The sequence below is a fragment of the Cervus canadensis genome, chromosome 28 (assembly GCF_019320065.1).
Source record: "Cervus canadensis isolate Bull #8, Minnesota chromosome 28, ASM1932006v1, whole genome shotgun sequence".
In the NCBI taxonomy this organism is placed as follows: Eukaryota; Metazoa; Chordata; class Mammalia; order Artiodactyla; family Cervidae; genus Cervus; species Cervus canadensis.
This window is the reverse complement of record NC_057413.1, coordinates 26,643,007-26,659,591: the sequence shown is the minus strand read 5'-3', so window position 1 is coordinate 26,659,591 and position 16,585 is coordinate 26,643,007. Positions and strand designations below refer to the sequence as shown.

The following is a 16,585-nucleotide window of genomic DNA, read 5'->3' as shown; positions in this document are numbered from 1 at the left end:
TTTATATTGTAATATCTAATTCATGACCAAACTTAAAAAATGAAGCTAGATCTTGCACTGTGTCTGTCTAAATATGTCTTGGTATGTCTTTGTCTCTGGGTGATATTTTTTAGGTTAATTGGTAAATGAACTCTATTTAATTGGCTTTAAAAAAAGGTAAGCGCTTACAAATCAAATAATTCTAAATTAAACAATAAATTCCAGGTTCAGGTAAACTGGGAAATATTCAGTATTAAATACCCGATATTAATGTTTGTTTGTTGACCTATCTAATGTAGACATGTCTTAGAGTAATTAACATCAAGTAAAATATTTTCATTATGCCTAGGTTTATTATAAGTTAAATATTGTTATATTGTAATATCTGTTACAAGTTTGTCAGCAAGGAAAGTACCTCAAGTAAAGAAACTTCAAAAAAAAAAAAGTAAATGAGATATGAGCTTTTGAACTTTATTAAGATTAAAAATGTCTGTCTAAAACAGTTTCTCTAGATTTTGGTAACCTAATTTTCTAAGGGTTGTGCTAAACTACCTTTAAGTATTGGAAGTCTATTGAATAATTAGGTCATTTCCAAATAAAATAAGATTTTGAAACATTTACTACTAAACACTGATTTCCCTTTACAGAAAAATTAAAGAGATTTGGGACTACAAATAAATAATGTTTGATGTCATTCTGAGATGTTCGCTAGAATTTTTTTAGAAATTATCACTGGTATTTATGTTCACCAATCTATAGAATGCTAATATAAAAGTAAATTCTTGGTTTCTTAAAGAAAGTAGGATGTGTGTGTTCAGTAAAGAAGGTATGAAAAATGAAATTACATTTTATAAAAAAAAAAAAGGGGAAGTAAGTCTGACTTACAGGTGGCTGTTTCAGGATGGGAGAACAAAGTAATCGGTACAGAAAGTGTTAAGAAGGTTTGATGGGAAGTGCACTCCAAGGGAAGAGTTTTGTGCATAAATACAAGTTTTCTTGAGACGTTGAACTGCCTTTGATAATGGGTTTTAAGTTTCTTTACCTCTGAAGTGATCTGTTCTATGTTTATCTTTGAAATCTTCTTTTTTACTTTGGCTAAGTAAATATATTATTTCACAGTGATCTATATGATTCTACCTGACAGAGTACTATAAACCCTTTTGATATTTATTGACAAACCGCCTAAATAGCTTGACTTCTAGCTGACTTTGGGATCCTTCAGAGGGCCCCTGAGACATCCCAAAGAGCTATTAAACTACCTGAGTTCATTTGACATGTTAAATTGCATGGGGATTATTGTTGGAGGAGTGATAACTCTTCTCAGGTTATATTGTATGGTTGATGTTACTTATATAGATATCCTAGAAATTATGTAAAATTCATGAAAATCTGATATGTCCTGGTAAAATGTTGTCACTTCTAATTTTAGTTATCATGTTAAAGTGTTACAAGTCACAGCAATGACCAGGCTACTTTGTCAATTACAATTTAATTAGATTTTAAACATGCCTTGTATGGTTTCACTCTCATGCCTTTAGAAAAATAGTGCTAGTTCTTCAAGATTTATAAAAAAGACTTTTCTAAGATTAACTGAAAAATTTTGTTTGTTTGCTATCTGGTAAATTGGTAACAGACTGAAATTTAGTCTACTCTCTATGTTAAGAGAACAAAGTTTTCTTAGGATGAATCTTTCAATAACAGATTATGAATTTCTTTGCCTTTAAGTGATTTATATTTGTTTTCAAAATCTTTTGTTACTTTAGTAAAGTAAATACATGTAAAAGCTCATTCTGCTTCTACCAAAAATAACCCCTCACTGTTAGACTTGTGCTATCCTAATGTCTTAAAACTGACAACGCCCCTGCTTACACTTCTAAATCGTTTCAAGACTTTTGTACAAGGTTTCATATAAAACATAGCACCGGTATCCCTTATAACCCACAGGGACAAGCCATCGTAGAAAGAGCACATCAGATCCTAAAAACTCAAATTTTAAAACTACAGAAAGGTGAGTTTAAGTATAGTTCCCCTCACCAGATTCTGCAACACGCTCTTTTGTGATAAACAATCTAAACACTGATTCATTTGGGGTTACTGCAATATCCAACATTGGAGTCCAGAGCAGCAGAGTACAAAACCTCTGGTTAAATAGAAAGACCTTATTTCAGGACAATGGAAGGGTCCTGACCCATTACTAACCAGCGGCCAAGGGTATGCTTGTATTTTTCCCCAGGGTGCTGAGTCGCTAATTTTGGTCCTAGACAGACTGATTCGCCATGTCCCAGTCCCCCAGACATCTGGTTCCCCCATTGCTTCGACCACAAAAGAAGGAGGACACTCCTCTGCCCTTGCCTCTGCCACCCACCTGGAAGGTCCAGCAGACTCCGAAACAACTGGCAGCGGAGATCCCGGAAGAACAAACGGAAACCACCAGGACATCCTGCGCGGGCAACTCAACAAGCCTCCATACCCACATCGGGGCAAATGAAGTCGCTGTACCGTCAAGCACAGAGAATAGCTTCTCTACAGGGATCCTCAGCCTCTCCTGAAAGGGTTTTTATTGCTATGCTTGCTTTACTGTCTTGCCAGGCAAGTGCTACCTCTTCTACATGAGAAAAATATTGGGCATATTTCCCTGATCCCCCAACCTTCCAAGTAGTTACTTGGAACAATGACCCTACACGGGTCAACACAGACCAGCCTCATCTCTTGGATAATAAAGATCATTATCCCATCAATTTTAACTATACTTTTAGGGGATTAACGGATGACCTTCCCCTTTGCTTTAACTTCCCCATAGTCATACAAGCAATCTTATCATTCCCTCTAAGGAGGGGTGTGTTGGAACCTCCAAGAAAGCAATTCTGACAGATTCTCCAGCATAAAAATTTTCAGACAAAACAGGAGATCGGCTGGTTTGAATATTACAGGCCCATATGCCCGGGGTCCTTGACCCCTATAAATCCTTGTTCCTTAATGCTCCACCAAAATATCCAAATTGTATTGATGTTGCTTCTTCAGATGTTATATAGAAAATTATAGACAACCGCCTTGGATACCTGATATGAAAATCTTGTACTTATAACTCGAGAATAGATTATAGAATACCGGGAGGCGGAAACTATTCGGTACAAGACTGGAGCAATCCAAATCCAAGTCAGAATCCAGGGTCTGTTTCTGACCATGTCAGTAGGTTTAGCAATTGGAAAGATGATTCCCTCCCTTGGCCATTGGTGGCCAACAGATGGCATTATAATCAATTTGTTCCCCCCATGTTGTCCTATACTACTAAGGGCAAAACTTTTTGGCAACCAGAAATTTGGAGAGCCCTTGCTGCCACCTCCATTGTTACTTTAACTCCAGAAAACGATTCCACCTATTCTGTGCTGGCCTGTTTACGCTCCCCTTAGGTTTTTTTGTTTACTAATGATTCAAAAAGGCTTCATATACAAATGAATTATTCAAGTGGACCCAATATAGTCTACTGTAAACCATGCATGCTTTCATCCTGTTTAACCCCTCAATATAATATTTGTTCTTTTGTGGTGCTGCAACGCCCACCTTATCTTATGGTGCCCATCACAGTGAATGCCTATTGGTATGACAATTACAGTTTAGCCGTTCTGCAACAGCTATAAGATTTAACGCATTCCCTACGATTTGTAGGATTACTTATTCTAGGGATTTCAGCTTTGATAACAGCAATTACCTCTGTCACTGTGGCAGCGATATCATTGACTCAACAGGTACATACTGCTCAATATGTCAATGATATGTCAAAAAATGTGTCTTTAGCTCTAGCTATGCAAGAGATTATAGATAGGAAATTAGAAGGAAAAATAGATGCCCTAGAAGAAGCAGTCATGCATATTGGAACTGAGTTGCAGGCTTTAAGGGTAAAGTCAGCACTATCCTGTCACGCTGACTATCGGTGGATCTGTGTAATGCCCCTGAAAGTAAATTATACAGATTACAATTGGGAAAGGGTTAAAAATCATATTTCAGCTGTATGGAATAGCTCCAGCATTAGTTTAGATCTTGGAAAGCTTCATGGTCAGATAAAAATCTTAGAACATTCCCGCCTGGACTTTACTGCTGCAGGAGCTGCTCATGATTTTTTTCATACCTTTTCTAACTTTATTACTGGAAAAAATATCCTATCAACTATCTTCAGTTACGCTGCTGTAGCAGCCCTAGTTTTACTTCTCATTATAATCCTTCCTTGCATTGTCAGAACTCTCCGGCAGAGTACTCAGAAGCTCGTGACTGAGATCCATCTGGCTGTCTTAAAAAGTAAAAAAAGGGAGAGATGCTGGCAGCCAACACACGAGACCCTACCCATGACAAGGTCATGAGGGAGAAAACCTCACAGGCAAGACGGATCAGGTTTTCAGGGGTTTCGAAAAGGCCAGCTCATGAGATCCCACCCATGACAAGGTCACGAGGAGAAAGCCTGACAGGCAAGGCAGATCAGGTTTTCAGGGATTTCGAAAAGCTGCCCCAGGCAGCTCACCTTAAAGATGCTATCTGTCTTTCTGATGCCTGCCTCAATAGACTACTCCCTAATTTCTGTGACACAGGCAGAAGGCCTTCCCCGATCTCTTTCCAAATAAGAATCAATTTAGAACTTTAATCAATAGGTTTCCCAGGTGGTGGTATTTTATGAGATTATCCAGGGTGAAAGGAGTGTTTTAATTTAAACTCCTTTGCTGGTATTTTAGTTTGTTTGGCAAATGCATTTATGCCCTTGGTCCTAATATACATGATTGCTTATAATATCCTAATCATAAAATAACATAAAGAACCTGTCACATAAAAGCCCTAATAGACATAGAGCATTTTTGAGGGGTGAAGGAGTCCTATTAGAAAACATAAGAAAAATTATTCTAAAGGTGGTTATTGGGTTGACGTTTGCTTGCTGTGTTTTGCTTGCTGTGTTTTTGCTTTTAATATGCTAAGGTTGTGTTATAGAAACCATTGTTAATATAGTTAAAGATCTAGAGAAATAAGAACTTAGCCCTAGTGTGGTAACAATGAGATGGTTGTTAATTGTCAGCCAGGAGTGCTAGGCAGGGGCTGCCTCACCAAAGTCGCAGAGTCAGTCTGGGGTAAACTTCTTAGATAAACGCAACTGACAACTTCTGCAGAAGGATTAATTTTTGTGTTAACAAGGTTATACTTCTACTCTGTACCTATGAGTACATCCCTATGAGACTGCTACCTTTCAGTTAAGGTCACCAGAGAAACAGAAAATAGGTTTACATTCACCTGACTTGCAAAAATGTTAATAGGCCCCAAGGCCAGAAGATAATGTACAAGACCCTCATAAACAAAGAAGTATGCAGAGAACACCCTGGTTTCCTGAAGAACAAGCTGTTGTAATGTTAAACTATCTTCCCCTTAGAAACGTACTAACTTAGGGCATAAAAGCTATGGTAAAAAATAAAGCATTGCCAGACTCGGCTGCACACCCCATCTGGTCACTCTCTCTGTCTCTCTCTCTCTCCCTCGCAGGTTTGTCCCTATCAAGGCTAGTCTCACGTGTCTTCTCTTTCTCGCGGACACCGTTCATCCTGAGGGCATCCCCTGGGTCCTGCCAAGGCTGGACCCTGGCAGCTGCATTTTTCACAAGACCCCTCCCCCCCCCCCCAGGGGATTCATTTGTACACAGGCCGACCCCAGAGAAATGCGGATTTTGTTCCAGACCACAGCTATAAAGTGAATATTGGAATAGAGTCACACTTTTTTTTTTTTTCGGTTTCCCAGTACATATAAAAATTATGTTCATACTATACTGTATTTTTTTAACTGTGCTATAGCAGTATGTCTAAACAAATGTACATATCTTAATTAGAAAATACTTTATTGCTAAAAAATGCTTGCCATCACCTGAACTTTCATCAAGTCATAATATTCTTGCAATAGTAACATTAAAAATCACTTATCACCATAACAAATTAATAATAATGAGAAAATCTGAAATATCGTGATATTTACCAAAATGTCACAGAGACACAAAATGAACAAATGCTAATTGGAAAAATGATGCTGACAAACTTGCTTGAAGCAGGGTTGTCACAAAACTACTATTTGTGGGAAAAAAAGGAAAACAAAGAAACAGTGCAATATCTTCAGAGCACAATAAAATGAGATGTGCCTGTACTAAAACTAAGCTTGAGAAGCCAGATCTAGAGTGAAAGCCCAACTAAACTACACCTGGGGCTCAGGGTGTGGCCCCAGGTTCTCCCAGGGTTTGCTGAACAGGCACGAAATGCAGAATCTGATGTTTAAAAAGCAGGCTGAGCAAATGATTATGTGCAGGAGGGTGTGGGGCCAGAACAGAGAAAGGGAAGAGGAGAGGGAATCAGGGAGAATTCCAAGTCCATTTCCTGTGTTGAATCATTTACACCGACCCCCTTAGAGAGAGGAATTCCTAGGATGCAAGGCATCCTCCAATCTCCAAGATTAACCAAGTACTACGTGTGTAGATTCAAGCCTTGGGCAGATCTGGAAAAACAGATGTCAGTTTCCTCAACTGTAAAATGAAGAGTTGGTTGAGAGTTCAATCATCTTCCTTTTCTCAGCTTTAACAGTCTTTCTGATCTTACTTCTTTCCCCCTATATTCATTCGCCCTGTGCTCCTATCTGCTGAACATATATGTTGGGAAATCAGCCAGTCTTTTGGGGGCGGTGGGTGTGAAATTCTGCTGACAATGTTAGCAGTTGTTCTGGATAATTTAGGCATATAAATGCACATTTTCCTTGATTTCATTTAGGCAAAAAGCAGGCTTTTATTGAATTTTCAACATAAAGAAAGTTTTGAGAGATTAACTAAAGAAGTTGCCAGTTTTAGCAGATGTTTTGGGACAGAATACAAGAGGCGAATTTTAAATCTATTATCACTAGAAATATCCTTGACATTGATTCTGCTTCTCCAGTGGATCAGAACCGTCTGCCTTCACGACAAAGCAGGGCAGCGCCTGGGATCTTAGTTTCCCAGCCAGGGTTCGAACCTGTGCCCCCCGTACTGGGAGCACAGAGTCTTGAACACTGGACCCCCAGGGAAGTCTGTGGATCTGACACCTTAATTAGTTGGATTTGACATGCTATCAGAGGGAAAGTCTCCTACATGGAGCCCCCATCCCCGCCCCATCCTCACCAAAAGAGCTGCGCTAGTGTTTACATGACATTTTCAAGACACAAATAGCTGGACCCTATTCCTGGGTGGGGCGGGAGTGGGGATTACTTGTAGGATGATGAGGGAGGTAATTTTGTTCCAAATTCACATGCTAAGCATCTTCTATATTTCAGTTACAGAAATGAAATTTCCTTTGCATTAAAGTCTAACAGATTGACTCATGTTGACTTATCCCCGCAAGGCTAACGAACTTACTTAAATGAAAAGTATAGCTGAGAGAGGAGACTTTCATCCCAGGCTCCTTGGAGGATAAACAAAGTGAACCACAACATGGCCCACTGCTGTTAAAAACTGGGGCAAATTCTAGAAAAATCTGTGTCAGGGTTTGACTTAGAGACTCCTGCTTTCAACTTGGTGCCATACCCTGGGGAGGCAAGACCCCAGGGGAAGACCCCAGTGTCAGATCACTTGAACTGAATCTTCCAAGCATACAAGGGACGCAGGAGGTTGAGTTTACCTGTTAGGCACCCGGCACAGAGCAGGTGATTTCTGTATTCTTTCCAGCTGTGTTCAAAACGATGCAATTTGGCCAAGGAGGAAAAATATAATGGCTCAAAAATTAATAAACGCTTAAGTTCCACCAAGGGCGTTATGCCCACCTATCAACTGAAATACCACTTGACTCTTAACATACTTATTTTTGAAATTACACAATATGTAACACAGTTTTGAGGGCATTTGAGTGTCTGATATTATGCACATTTCATGCACCTAAATGATAGTCTTCAAAGGCTTTGTTTAGATGTACATTTGCTATTTCATTTTCATTTGTGTATCTACTCTGCAGAAAAAAATACCTGTTCCTTTTGTTTGATATAGGCAAGTTTAGAAATAGTCATTACTGTAGAGCAGAGAATGGAATAGCATTTTAAATCAACTATACTTCAACAAAAATAAAAGGAAATAATAGTCATTAAGTTAACCACAAAATTAAAGAAATTTCTGACTACAAGTGACAAATTTGGTAACAAAATAAATTATCCAACCAAGCCTAAAGAGAAGATAAGAACTTCACCACTAACCTTGTCTCTTCCTGGCTCTCCTCTCTGGGGTGCTTCAGAGGGATTAAGTGAGGGTTTATAAACCTTTATAGAGCTTTCTAATTGAAAGCTCTACCCCCTCAAGGGATTGGTCAATAAGCATTCCAGTTTGTACATACCTCTAGGGTATGTACTTTACATCCCTTATTTGGATGTTTGGTCAAGTTACTCAGGTAAGTAGAAAGAAAGATTCCACTGGCTCTTTAAAAAATATTTACTGAGTACCACTCTGTGCCAGGTACTGTTTTAGTCCCAGGGTCTACAGTGTTATGCATGTCAGACTCAATTCCTGTGTTGGTGGCAGTGCTTACATTCTAGTTGGGGAAGACAGGCTGTATGAATATATAAGCAAATAAATGCGAGGTGTTCAAAATAATAATGCCAACACTGTATCAGATGATTATAGCTTATGGATAAAAGAAATCTATGACAACAGTGTTATAAGGGGTAGGACGGAGGAATTATAAGCAGTTATAAGGTACCTGAGAAATCTGTATGCAGGTCAAGAAGCAACAGTTAGAACTGGACATGGAACAACAGACTGGTTCCAAATTGGAAAAGGAGTACGTCAAGGCTGTATATTGTTACACTGCTTATTTAACTTATGTGCAGAATACATCATGCGAAATGCCGGGCTGGATGAAGCACAAGCTGGAATCAAGATTGCCAGGAGAAATATCAATAACCTCAGATACACAGATGACACCACCTTTATGGCAGAAAGAGAAGAACTAAAGAGTTGTTGATGAAAGTGAAAGAGGAGAGTGAAAATGTTGGCTTAAAGCTCAACATTCAGAAAACAAAGATCATGGCATCCGGTCCCATCACTTCATGGCAAATAGATGGGGAAACAGTGGAAACAGTGACAGACTTTATTTTTTTGTGCTCCAAAATCACTGCAGATGGTGACTGCAGCCATGAAATTTAAAGACGCTTACTCCTTGGAAGAAAAGTTATGACCAACCTAAATGGCATATTAAAAAGCAGAGACATTAGTTTGCCAACAAAGGTCCATCTCGTTAAGGCTATGGTTTTTCCAGTAGTCATGTATGGATGTGAGAGTTGGACTATAAAGAAAGCTGAGCGCCAAAGAATTGATGCTTTTAAACTGTGGCATTGGAGAAGACTCTTGAGAGTCCCTTGGACTGCAAGGAGATCCAACCAGTCCATCCTAAAGGAAATCAGTCCTGAATATTCATTGGAAGGATTGATGCTGAAGCTGAAACTCCAATACTTTGGCCACCTCATGCGAAGAGTTGACTCATTGGAAAAGACCCTGATGCTGGGAAAGACTGAAGCCTGGAGAAGGGGATGACAGAGGATGGATGGCATCACTGACTCAATGGACATGAGTTTTAGTAAGCTTCAGGAGTTGGTGATGGCGATGGACAGGGAAGCCTGGCGTGCTGCCGTTCATGGGGTCGCAAAGAGTCAGATGCTGGGAGCCAACACACGAGACCCTACCCATGACAAGGTCATGAGGGAGAAAACCTCACAGGCAAGGCGGATCAGGTTTTCAGGGATTTCGAAAAGGCCAGCTCATGAGATCCCACCCATGACAAGGTCACGAGGAGAAAGCCTGACAGGCAAGGCAGATCAGGTTTTCAGGGATTTCGAAAAGCTGCCCCAGGCAGCTCACCTTAAAGATGCTATCTGTCTTTCTGATGCCTGCCTCAATAGACTACTCCCTAATTTCTGTGACACAGGCAGAAGGCCTTCCCCATCTCTTCCCAAATAAGAATCAATTTAGAACTTTAATCAATAGGTTTCCCAGGTGGTGGTATTTTATGAGATTATCCAGGAGGAAAGGAGTGTTTTAATTTAAACTCCTTTGCTGGTAGTTTGTTAGCCAAATGCATTTATGCCCTTGGTACTAATATGCATGATTGCTTATAATAGCCTAATCATAAAATAGCATAAAGAACCTGATCATATAAAAGCCCTAATAGACATAGAGCATTTTTGAGGGGTGAAGGAGTCCTATTAGAAAACATAAGAAAAATTATTCTAAAGGTGGTTATTGGGTTGACGTTTGCTTGCTGTGTTTTGCTTGCTGCATTTTGCTTGCTGTGTTTTTGCTTTTAATGTGCTAAGGTTGTGTTATAGAAACCATTGTTAATATAGTTAAAGATCTAGAGAAATAAGAACTTAGCCCTAGTGTGGTAACAATGAGATGGTTGCTAATTGTCAGCCAGGAGTGCTAGGCAGGGGCTGCCTCACCAAAGTCGCAGAGTCTGTGTGGGGTAAACTTCTTAGATAAATGCAACTGACAACTTCTGCAGAAGGATTAATTTTTGTGTTAACAAGGTTATACTTCCACTCTGTACTGTTGCCCTATGAGACTGCTACCTTTCAGTTAAGGTCACCAGAGAAACAGAAAATAGGTTTACATTCACCTGACTTGCATAAATGTTAATAGGCCCCAAGGCCAGAAGATAATGTACAAGACCCTCATAAACAAAGAAGTATGCAGAAAACACCCTGGTTGTGTGAAGAACAAGCTGATGTAATGTTAAACTATCTTCCCCTTAGAAATGTACTAATTTAGGGTATAAAAGCTAAATAAAGCATTGCCAGACTCGGCGGCACACCCCGTCTGGTCACTCTCTCTCTCCCTCCCTCGCAGACTTGGCCCTATCAAGGCTGGTCTCACGTGTCTTCTCTCTCTTGCCCACGCCATTCATCCTGAGGGTACCCCTTGGATCCTGCCGAGGCTGGACCCCGACAGTCGGACATGACTGAGCAGCTGAACTGAACTGATAAGGGACCTGCATCACCTGTGAAGTGATATAGTGTTGTTGGAAGCAGCCTTAGTGTTGTTGTATATAAATATTACAAACTTCAGAACAACTACTAAGACAAGAAAAATACAAACTATAATTGACATGCTAAGAAAGGAGAATAAATGGAATTAAATAACATGCTCAATTAAAACAGAGAGGGCAGCTCTTTCCAGCCAGCGCCGAGCGATGGGTATCTCTCGGGACAACTGGCACAAGCGCCGTAAGACCGGGGGCAAGAGAAAGCCCTACCACAAGAAGCGGAAGTATGAGCTGGGACGCCCCGCTGCCAACACAAAGATTGGCCCCCGCCGCATACACACAGTCCTGTGCGGGGAGGCAACAAGAAGTACCGGGCCTTGAGGCTGGACGTGGGGAACTTCTCCTGGGGCTGGGAGTGTTGTACACGCAAGACAAGAATAATCGATGTTGTCTATAATGCATCCAACAGCGAACTGGTCCGTACCAAGACCCTGGTGAAGAACTGTATTGTGCTCATCGACAGCACACCATACGGACAGTGGTATGAGTCCCGCTATGCACTGCCCCTGGGCCGCAAGAAGGGGGCCAAGCTGACTCCTCGGGAGGAAGAGATTTTAAACAAGAAACGATCAAAGAAAATTCAGAAGAAATACGATGAGAGGAAAAAGAATGCGAAAATCAGCAGTCTTCTAGAGGAGCAGTTCCAGCAGGGCAAGCTTCTTGCATGCATCGCTTCAAGACCAGGCCAGTGTGGCCGAGCAGACGGCTATGTGCTAGAGGGAAAAGAGCTCGAGTTATATCTGAGGAAGATCAAGGCCCGGAAAGGCAAATAAACCCTCTTCCCGCCTGTCTTAGCTCATCTAATAAAGGCGTATACTGTTCTATGCCAATAAACAAATAAATAAAACAGAGAGGGCAGAAAAAGCGTAGAAGACAAAGCAAAAACAGTGGGCGGGGGGCGGGGGGCGAAGAACCAAGGCAACAAATAGAAAAGAGTCACACAAAAAAGAAAAGAGTAGACATGAATGCAACCACATCAATAATCACTTTAAATGTGAATTGTCGTGGTCTGTGCACAAGTTGGAAAAGAACCTCCAGACACAAGGCAGAATGAGAGGAGTGTATGAAGGAGTCTTTTGGGCCTAGAAAAGAGAACAACAGTCTCAAGGGCCCCTTGCTGAATCATCTAACTTCGGAGAAAACAAAGCATAACTTTAGTTCCATCCTGATGCTCCAGGCCAGTTGCATCTATCTGGAACTTATCACCCCCTGTCCAAAAACCTACCACCCCTTACACCCGCCCAGAAGACTTATCACCCCCTGCCCAACTACAAGTGTCATCTCAACAAAAGAATACTCAAAATATCCCGCCTGATTGACGTTTCCCTTATTGCTTCCACAAACCTCCCTGTAAGTATGAAGCCTCCCTGATCCCTTTCGGCGCTCAGCCTGGTCATTAGGCCGACTGTCGCCCCTCCTTGCCTGAATAAAGGTAACCTACTTCTGTTGAGGTCGTCTTTCCTTTTCTGCCTCGCCGGAACTATGCCTTACATTTTTGGTGCCGAAACCCGGGAGGGGGCGAGGCACTCGTCTCACTCTCTCTCACTCTCCCTCCCTCTCACTGTTTTCCCCTTTTCCCCGGAGTCTGGGAGCGCAAACATCCTCCGAGCTCACTTCTCTGCCAGGGCTCTTAAGTTCCCCTCGGGACGCCTAGTGCCTTCGTGGCGGTGCAAGTCTTGTGCTAAGGCTTTATTGATGATTTGCGTACCCCCAGGCCTCGGCTTTACCCCCTTTTCTCTCTCTCTCTGACGACCTCCAGAATAGGGACCTCTTGCCATTCGACCGCTCTGCATGCAACACTCCACTCCAGCCGGCCCCTAGATTAAGGTAAAATCCGATCCGGACGGAGTTCTAGAGGCGCCCTAGAATTCAGTCCTCTCCGGGTCCCAGGGACCCCTGGCCCAGGGCCACTCTGTGGGCGACGGTGGGGGATGCTCCACCTCGACACAGAGCTCTCTTCTCATAACTCCTATTGCGACTGCGGGTGACGACTCGAGTTCCCAATAGGAGCCTCTGCTTGCCTTTCAATTATGGGGTCTGGCCACTCTGTCCCAAAAGACTCCTTCAGTGTAGAGTTTATTAAAGCAGGAGACACTGTTAGAACTGCAGGCTGGCTCAAGGAACAGCTGACTCCTTTCATGGATTAGTAGCCAATTTTTATAGTCTCAAGACAAAGAAAATTCCTGCTGGAAGGGTGGCATTAGGTGATTGGTTAGGGTGCTATAGGGTGGGTAATTGGGTGAGTATTTTTTCCTAATATGGGGTCAGGGAGCTGGCCAGTTTAGATCAGGGAGGCTCACGGCAATGGTTACTGTGGGACTTGGTCAGTTCGGAGATGACCTCAGTGTAGGGCTCCACCTCTGTGATCTCCATATAAGGCTTTACACCTGTGACCGTGATTCAGAACAGAGCTCCATATAAATGTTGTAAACAAAACAAAACAAAAATGTTGTAAACATTCACAAGTGGATTTTAAAACAAACCCTATTTTTGGTTTTCTGCAAGAAACCCACTTTAAAGACACAGATTGATTAAACAGAGAAACTGATAGTGGGTGTCAAGTGCTTTGAAGAAAATAAAATAGGATGATGAGAAATGCAGGGTGTGAGGTTGGGCCACAGAGTTCATGATCAGAAGATTCCCTTAGTGGGAATGTTGAAGCTGATGGAACAAGGAGCCCGCCACGGAATCTTCTGGGCAGACAATTTGGGTTAAAGGAATAAAATGCACAACAAAGAGGGAATACCAGCAAGTACGTGAGCCTGGGCTGGTGGCCATTCGCTGCAGACCCTGCCCCCTGGAATTCACCTTCTGCTGTTCCGTCCACAGGCCCTTCCATACCCGCCCTCCTCAGGACTGGGGTGTCAGGTGTTTCTTTGGGCACCCAGTCTGCCAAAGCCCCTCTAAGCAGCTTATGTTGGGTCCTGAGCTCATTAGGTGCTGCATCTCCTCCTCCGACAGAACCCCACACCGCTCAGCTCCCCCCTTTTGTCCCGGAGGACACTGGAGCCCCACAACTGCCCCATTTATCCGTGGGGTGCCCTTTCACCCCGTTGGCTCAGCTGCTGTGGGGTCTAGCCCATGAGCCTCATGGGTCCCCTCTGTCCTGTCTCCCGGCCTCACACGTCTCATTCCTTCCTGAACACAGCATGCTGACATCTTTGAGGACAACCATCCTCTGCCTGACCTCATGGCTCTTTTACCAGAGTCTGGTGGCTTGTGAAGATGGAATGGTGAAGGAGTTGAGACTAAAAGGTCTGGATCCCCAAAAAAGGTTGTGACAAGGCCAGGAAACTGCACCTGTGCAGGATGGGGTAGGGGGAGCTTGTTTCCAACATGGGAAGTGAGATGAATGATTTAAGGTCATGTAACCCTGAGCAGAGCGATGTGGGAACCTGTCTTCACTGGAGGCAACTTGGCCTTTGTATTTATTTTCGTTAATCCTCCAATCAGCACAGACCCAACTTCCTCACAGGTTGTCTTCTCCAAGAGCCGGCCTTGAGGGCCCCCTTGTGTCTGAGAGAATTAAAACCCTCAAAGCACTGTTTGCACAATGGCTTCTGGTCTGCTTGAATAATATTATCAGGCAATGGCCCTGGGTAATGAAATCCCACCCAGTCATATAACAGCTCCCATTTCCTGCTGTCCAACACAACTCAACGACAGAGATCCCTGGTTGTAACCAAGTTAGTGCCTGCTCACATGTGTAAATTAATCTCCAAGTGAGGGTAATGTGTTTGCCCTCACTGAAGCATTGGAATGGAGCAATCCAAGACCACCCTTGCTGACACCAACTGCAGGTTCACAGTGATGGTGGTTTAATTGTTCAGTTGTGTCCGACTCTTGTGACCCCATGGACAGTAGCCTGCCCCTGTCCATGGAATTCTCCAGGCAAGAATAGTGGAGTGAGTTGCCATTTCCTACTCCAGGGGATCTTCCTGACCCCAGGATCACACCCACGTCTCTTACTTCTCCTGCACTGGCAGGTAGGTTCTTTACCACTAGCACCACCTGGGAAGCCCACAGAGTGTCCCCCAAATGGCCCCATGCCCAAACAGTCTGCTGGAAGGATTCAAAGAACTCACAGAAAATGGTCATACTCACAGCAATCGTTTACTACAGGGAGAGGACACTGATGAAAATCAGTCAAGGGAAGAGATGCACAGGACTGAATCCAGGAGGGCTCCAGGCTCGGAGTGTCCAGATGTCCTCATTCTGCAGAACCGGAAGTCCAGGGTTTTACTGGAGCTCCATCATGTGGGCATGACTGACCACCCACGTGACTGATCTGTCTCCAGCCCCCTCCGGAGTGGGGCTGACACCACATGACCCAGAGCCCCGCCCTACATCACATGGTTGCTGTGGCTCAAAGCCTATGCCTGAAATCATATAGCTGTTGTTACCTACCTGGCCCAGGGCCCCTGGCAAACAATTTACTACGATTAGGCATGTCTCCAAATAGTAAATGGTAAGAGAGATCCCAAGGCTTAGAGATCAGCTTGCTGAAGCCAAGGCCAGACCTGTATGTGGGGAAGCTGATTCTTTCCGCACCGCCCCCCCCACCCCCTTTCAGTTTCTTCTCTTTGTTCCTTTGCTCCCAGGAGGCTGGTGGGAGCATCAGCATGGACACCAGTGCTCCCTGGGCCTGCCTGGTGATACACCTGCTGCCAGCCCTTGGTCCTTCAGCAGTTCTAAGTATCTGAGTGATGACTGAGTGTTCGAATTGTGAAAATGTGAAGGCAGAAAACCATTTTCACAACTGTGTTGGATTTTCCTCTAATAAAACTCCAAGGGGCTTGCATTGATTGTGACAGGCATGAAGAGTCACCTCGGGACTGTTTTTTTTTACATCTGGGCAGAAATCCCTCTTGCAGTAAGAAATGGGTGTGTTTTCTTTATGAGACGTGGATCAAATAGTTGCCTTTCTCCAGTTTTTAAATCCCCAACTATTAGCTACTTTCGAGTGGCAACTTTTTCTTTTCTAAAATTACTTCTGCTATTGACACATCTATCTTGCCTACTGTGTGGTGACTTTTTTCTAAAGCAAGCCTCTGTTTTAGGATTCTGCCTCCTGGCACCCTGCCTGGCACATAATAGGAGCTCAATTAATATTTAAGATGCAAGTCAACACATGTTTAAAGCAGTACTAATAAATCATACTTTTAGTTCTGAAGTGCAAAAAAACTAGAAGTCTCTAAATAACCATTTTGGTAGTAACAGGATAAAAGTTAGATATATTCATATTTTCTTACACTTATGTCAAATATAACTGGAAGGATATACAAATGATAATGATGTTTGCCTGCAGGGAGCAGAACTGAAAAGAACTGGGAGGCAGGGCTGAAAACACTTCCAACAATATAAGTTTATTTATTTTTGGCTGTACTGAGTCTTTGTTGCTGCACACGGGATTTCTCCAGTTGCAGTGAGCAGGGGCTACTCTCTAGTTGCAGTGTGTGAGCTTCTCACTGAGGTGGCTTCTCTTGTTGTGGAGCACGGGCTCTAGAGCATGTGGGCTTAGTTGCTCCATGGCATGTGGGATTTTA

The 16,585-nt window shown here is 42.8% G+C and overlaps 1 protein-coding gene and 2 pseudogenes across 3 annotated transcripts in view; 2 read left to right on the top strand and 1 right to left on the bottom strand.

The window, feature by feature from the left end:
• The window catches only part of LOC122429585 (glutathione S-transferase A4-like), a 35,106-nt gene extending 19,745 nt beyond the window's left edge, over window positions 1-15,361 (bottom strand). The window contains exon 1 of one of the 2 annotated variants that reach the window (XM_043450027.1): window positions 15,144-15,361. The gene's annotated coding sequence lies outside the window, so the exon portion shown is untranslated. Of the gene's footprint in view, window positions 1-8,199; window positions 8,235-15,143 lie in introns of those variants that run through there. The other variant, XM_043450026.1, reaches the window with a different exon arrangement.
• Window positions 2,256-4,323, top strand: LOC122429583 (annotated as a pseudogene).
• Window positions 11,163-11,863, top strand: LOC122429586 (annotated as a pseudogene). Its single transcript, XR_006266063.1, has one exon. The product of XR_006266063.1 is annotated as a 40S ribosomal protein S8-like (transcript).
• Window positions 15,362-16,585: the final 1,224 nt, after the last annotated feature.